The sequence below is a fragment of the Durio zibethinus genome, chromosome 26 (assembly GCF_047325235.1).
Source record: "Durio zibethinus cultivar Kanyao isolate XHJ-2024 chromosome 26, ASM4732523v1, whole genome shotgun sequence".
NCBI lineage: Eukaryota > Viridiplantae > Streptophyta > Magnoliopsida > Malvales > Malvaceae > Durio > Durio zibethinus.
The window spans coordinates 14,947,881-14,954,013 of record NC_143187.1 but is presented as its reverse complement, the minus strand read 5'-3'; the positions used below and the strand labels follow the sequence as shown (position 1 = coordinate 14,954,013).

The window sequence follows — 6,133 nt, the reverse complement described above, 5'->3', positions numbered from 1 at the left end:
ATGGCAGACCCAGCAAACAGGGACACAAAAGAAAAAGCTCCCCGTCTCTGTCTCTGAGCTGTGCTGGCTTGTTCTTGCCTCCTGGTACTGGTAGCTGCCACCTCCATTCTCAGCCGCCAACAGTCCAAAACCTGTGAGCTCTCCATTCTCCTTTAATGTTTTGGAAGAATTCTCTAACTATTTAACTTCTTCCAGCTTTTGGTTTGAAATTTTTGTTTCTTTTTCCTGTTTGTGAGATCTGAAACTGGATTTCGTCAACTTTTTTTTTTTTGATAATTCAATGTATTCATTCATCCAGAGAAGCAAGGTAAAGAATTCATCTTCTACCCATGTTTCACCATAAAATTTTCATTACAATGGCCCCATCCCAAGTTCAAATTTCTTTTTAGGTCTTAGGCGCATTAGATCTGGAAAAGTTTGTGAATGAGCTTTGTTGTTTCTTTTTGTGTTGGCATTGATTTATATTATTTGTTTAGTTGCTAACAATTTGGATCGGATGTGTTTGTAGTTGGATGGGCTGGCATTGGTGATAGATTCAGCTCAAATTAAAAAAAAAAAAAAAGAGAAACGATTAAATTTTGTTTTTTAATTTGGGACACGGGAGGTTGGACTTTTCGTGATGATGATGATGGGGAGATATTCTGCCCAAGTCTCTGGGACAGCAAATGTGTACTTTGATGTCCGGCTTCTAAAGATGCCTTTGTTTCTGTTGCGTCCTCTGTTCCAATAAAAAGCAAACTTCTTCCCTGCTTCCTATAGAAAGAGGTCAATTCGTTTTCTTGGCCAAGAAAGAGTTGAATCGAGCGACCAAAAAGTTCAAAAAGTGAACTTGGAGTTGCTCATAGATTGCGCTGGAGTAATTCATGGTTCTGACTTCTGACGCTTCACTTTCAAAAGCAAGATGATTGATCAGTTCATCAATTTTGTTATTCGACCTCCCAGGTATCTCTTTGTTTTCTATTCCACCCTGATTCCTGGCTCATCTATCAAAGGTGAACCGACCCATTGTCCTAACCTTTCCATTGCATTTTACTTCTATCTTGTTCCTTTTTAAAGGCAAAAGTATAGTTATAGTTTATTTTTGAAGAGGAGTCAGAAAGAAAACAAGAGACACAATGCATCTCTCATTTTCTAAGAGCATCACGGTTTACACGGTCTGAGGGCTTGTTCTTGCCAGCTTGAAACAAATTGCGTCCTCTCTGGTGTGGCACATCTCTTCTTTGCATTTTAAGGAGCTGTCTTAGCCAATTATTGCTGCCTCCATCTCATTTGTTGATTTGCAACTCCTTTTTTCATCAAGCAACGTTTTGAGCACTTGTAACAGCTGCACTGCTGCTGAAATCATTGATCTTCCCCTCAGTCACTATCTTTTGTGCTTTTCCATTTGGACATGCAGGGCTGATTATAACCCAGACCAGTATCTATGGAAAAGGGAATTTACTCTTGCAGGCAGGCAATACAAAAGACAAGACTTAGAGGCAAGTATGGACATTATTTAGCCACTACTCCCTTTCATCTCTTTGTCTACCAAACACTTCTATGCTTTATAGTTGATATTTTTGGGACTTTTTAGATTATCTATTTCATATGTATACAGCTTACAAATGCAAGGGGCCATATGTTGCGCTGTAGTCATTATATGCCTTCAAGATTCCCTGAAGAGATTCCTCTCCCTTGTGTTATATACTGCCATGGAAACAGGTATGGAATTCTTTGCATGCCTTCTGGTTACACGTAGATTGTGGATTTAAATGGTATTTAGAGGGGATTATACCTTAAAAAGGAATTGTTCTGAATCATCATCAAAGAGCATAGTTCAAAAAGAGGTTAACAATGTATTCAATTTTTTCTTCCTGTGGATGATATCACAGTGGCTGTAGGGCTGATGCCAATGAGGCTGCCGTAATTCATCTTCCCTCAAATATTACAGTATTCACTCTTGATTTTTCGGGTTCAGGCTTATCTGATGGTGATTATGTTAGCCTTGGCTGGAATGAAGTATGTGCCCGATTACTGTAGTTTGATGAACGCTTCTGTTTTCTTTTTTTTGTTGTTTTATATATTTTTCATTATTAATTTTTTAAATCCTTGACAGAGAGACGATCTCAAGATTGTGGTATCATATTTGAGAAGTGAAAAACAAATATCATGTATAGGTCTCTGGGGACGATCAATGGGTGCTGTCACCAGGTGTTTCATATTGTCACTTCTAAAGTTATTGCATTTTCAGTTGTTTTTACACCTTTTGCTTTCTCAAACATAACATGTTTCAAAGCCCTTGTTTCTGGGTGTTTTGGAATGCTTGTTCTCTAGGTGGTGCTTCTCAGAATTCTATGCTGTTTCTTCCTAGTAGAAGTATTGACACCAGTTTCTTTACCATTAGTTTTTTTTTTGTGCCTCAGAATAACTCTCTCTTGCTTTCTCTCTTTGTTCTGTTATGCAGCCTTCTGTATGGAGCAGAAGATCCTTCAATAGCAGGAATGGTGTTAGACAGTGCTTTCTCAAACTTATTTGATCTCATGATGGAACTTGTTGATGTGTATAAAATCCGGCTTCCTAAATTCACAGTATGAATCTGTCTGTGTGTCTGTGTTAGCGTAACTTTGTGCATTTCAAAGCAAAGAGGCATACAGACTAATTGTACTCTGTGAAGCTATCACATTTTGCTTATTAACCAATAGCCACAGAATGAGATGCATGCTCTATAAAAAGCAAATTATGGGGGTAATACGAGATGCACGATCTCGTATTACCACGATTATGGCCACCAATTGAAGCAGAATGATGATTCAGTCATTCAGCTGGGCCAAATTTAGTTGGTTGGTACGGCCAGAAAATCCCACTACGCCTCAGTACCAGATGTGAAGTGGGACAAGTGGTGCTAATGTGCTGCCTTTTGTCAAAATGTGGTGTATACCAGCTGGTTTTGATGGTACTAGTACAATAATGATCACAATTCATTAATCTAATGGTAATATTATGTGAACTGACAAAATGGGGTTTGTTACTGTTTGTATATTGTGTTTTGATGTTTTTAAATATTGAAATGAGAGTTGTATTTCCTGCCTTCTATTTCAATTAGGTCAAGATGGCTGTGCAGTACATGAGCCATGTAATTCAGAAGAAGGCGAAGTTTGATATCATGGACCTAAATTCTCTGAAGGTTTGTCCATATTTATGAACTTATTAATGTTGACACTGATAGGAATGACAGAACCAGTTAGCAAGTTGATTAATTCTTTTGCACTTTATGATGTTAAGGACTTAAAGCTATTTTCCAGATCAATTATGGACGCGTTTTGACCTAGAAGCTATTTAATTTCATGTAGGGTTTGTTTCTTTACCTACTGCTTTATCTGTTTTAAGTAATACGATAGATTTTCTATTCCCAGGTGGCACCCAAAACATTCATTCCAACATTATTTGGACATGCCAGTGAGGACAAATTTATTCAACCTCATCACTCTGACCTCATCTTTAAATCATAAGCGGTAACTTACCATTTGAAAATTCTCACATTTCTCTTGAATGCATTGGCTGATCTTGGGAGTGTTTACTGTGGATATTCTGTGCAGGGAGATAAAAACATTATAAAATTTGATGGTGATCGCAACTAATCCCGGCCACAGTTTTATTATGATTCAGTCTCTATTTTCTTCTACAATGTGCTTTGTCCTCAGATTTTTCCTGCTTGTTCAAGTAAGCTTGAGAAATACTATGACCTTGGTGATTTGAAAGCCAGTGCTATTATGGATGAGGTGAATTTCTTTTAATGTTGAGCTTTCAAGAAAGTAGTTTAAGGGTCAAAGATCTGTGTACTTTATTTAGTGCTGGTGTCACCTATGTACATTTCTTCTCATATTTTCTATCTTGTCATCAACTCTGCCTCATGAAACTTTTCCAGTAGAGTGCGGATCAGTAGCTAGGCATAATTGCATAACCTCTTAGAGTTTAGGTGTTTAGCTGGGCTGCATTATGATTATATTATATCTTCTTCTTCTTCTTCTTTGGGTATGTTTAGGATGCAGCTGGGCTATATATTTATTGTAATGCTCCAGTGTATTAATACATCCCCCTTGTCACCCTGTCGTTCACGAATTTTTGTAGCTTAAAAACCAACAAGTGAACATTTATGTTGGAGCTGGAAATGAATTTGCTGGGTAAAAGGTGTTTGCTAAGATGATCTGGCCCCTGTATTTTGTGATAATAGCATGTCCTGTAAAAGCTTTGTAGACGTCAGAATATAGGAATATAGCTACCAAAAGATTAACATGAATTTGTGTATTCTTTTTAGAGTCTGTTGTATGAAATAATCACTGGCAATCGGTCTGCATCAACCAATGCTGCAAGTTCATCCTGTGCTCCACCTAGCGTTTTGAAGACAAAGCCAGTTAATGAACTGCTCTCAGAAGTCTGCAGAAGTTGTACAGCTATTGGTAGTATTCTTTTACTTTGTATTTGGTATTTTTATGGTTATTAGTCTAATTTTATGAGAAATTATTTCATCCACCACTAGTGAAGTTTTTGGACTCCACAAGCAAGGTTAGTAGGGTGACATATACCCTCTTAGGGTATATTAAAAAAATATAAAAACTAACTAAATAAAGTAGTGGGACATGTGTCAGTCTTTTAACCTCGTTTGTGAAGTTAAAAGATTTTCACTGCCAATGTATTAAAAATGAACTCTTTCATATCTATATTTGGCATTAATTTATTTCTTATATAAATGCAGAACCCCGTGCTTAGTAGAGATAATAGACCTGGCAGCGATGAACCATTAAATTTACAGGTATCTGTGAAATATTTCTGCCACGTCTAATATGTAGCTCTCTGGGTCTGTCTTCACCCATCTGCATATGCATATGCTTCATTCTTGTAAAGGGAAAGACTGGGTAGGTTTTTTTTTTCAGTTTCTGCTTGATAAACTCTCAAACTACACCTGAGAATCTGCAATGGATAAGCTCAATCTAGTGTTAGTTTCATTCTGCACTTATGACTCCACCTCCAATGTGGCCATCGTGATTTTCTGAAGATGGCCTCTGAACATGCAACATAACATTTGAAATAACTTATAAACTTGTTTTTCCACTTTGCACACTTTGTTTCATCAGAGATTTTTGGCTTTTCCATTTGCAGGATAAGCCTAATGGCCTAAGCAATGAATGTTGCTCGTATACTAGCTCAAACAGGGAAAGTTGGGGAAGATGCTCTTCACTAGGGGGCAGTGATGAAGAATTTTCTGCAGACTGTACAACTGCTGACAATAGCCATCAGGTTCCCCTCTCTCTCTCTCTCTCTCTCTCTCTCTCTCTCTCTCTCTCTCTCTCTAATGCTGCTGATAGCAGGAGTCTTCACTATGGGATCATGAAAGCTTAGAACTGGAATGCATGAAGAGTATACGAGGGATCTTGTAACTTTTGTTTGCCACTTATTTATTTCAACTGCTGACTCCCTTATCTACATCAGAGTTGTAGTCATATCTGATTTCCAGTCTTTCTTGCTGAAAAGGGGCTTTCTGTCTCATTAGGTAACTCTTAACGTGCTTGCAACACCTCTCAAAAGCATGCAGCAAACATCACCACTTCCATCAAAAGTGGAAAAGATGAAGAAGAGAGCTTCAACAACTCCAAAGAAGCCCAAACATGAGAAATTTGAAAAGTTAGAAGCCCTTAGCAAACGACTACGCCTTTGCATCCTAAAACGAATACATCACCGGAGGCATTGCTCCACTTGATTGCCCCTGTAAAATAGTAGTGATTTTTTCCTTTTGGTTCTTCCAGTCCCAAGTGCTCAATTCATCTCTAGCTTGAAGCTTAATTATGTTTTTTCCAACAAGCTTTCCTTTTGAGTATATGTAAATGCAGCATCCACATATTTTATTGAATAGAATTGTTGTCCAAGCACAGCTTGCCATGCTCATCTACGGACTGACAATATCATTTGGATAAATGAGGGACGTCTTACTGCGTTTAGAATTGTCAAGATTTGGATATAATTTTCATCTCGAAGCGCTGCGGTTTTGGTCGCCTGTTGCTCATGTATCATGCATGTCACCTAGCTATAGACATGCCTCCAATTTACGTTCCGTTTGTTTAAAAAAAAAAAAAATCTTTCGAAATTTTTTTTTTTATTT

At 37.7% G+C, this 6,133-nt stretch overlaps 1 pseudogene across 1 annotated transcript; it reads left to right on the top strand.

Annotated features, from left to right (window-relative positions):
- Positions 1-5,920, top strand: LOC111275306 (uncharacterized; annotated as a pseudogene). The gene is made up of 15 exons (XR_016334060.1): positions 1-133; positions 509-942; positions 1,397-1,478; positions 1,598-1,701; positions 1,872-1,998; positions 2,096-2,190; positions 2,444-2,567; positions 3,083-3,163; positions 3,393-3,491; positions 3,576-3,758; positions 4,295-4,424; positions 4,539-4,546; positions 4,733-4,789; positions 5,137-5,274; positions 5,528-5,920. The product of XR_016334060.1 is annotated as an uncharacterized LOC111275306 (transcript).
- The last annotated feature ends 213 nt before the right edge of the window (positions 5,921-6,133 follow it).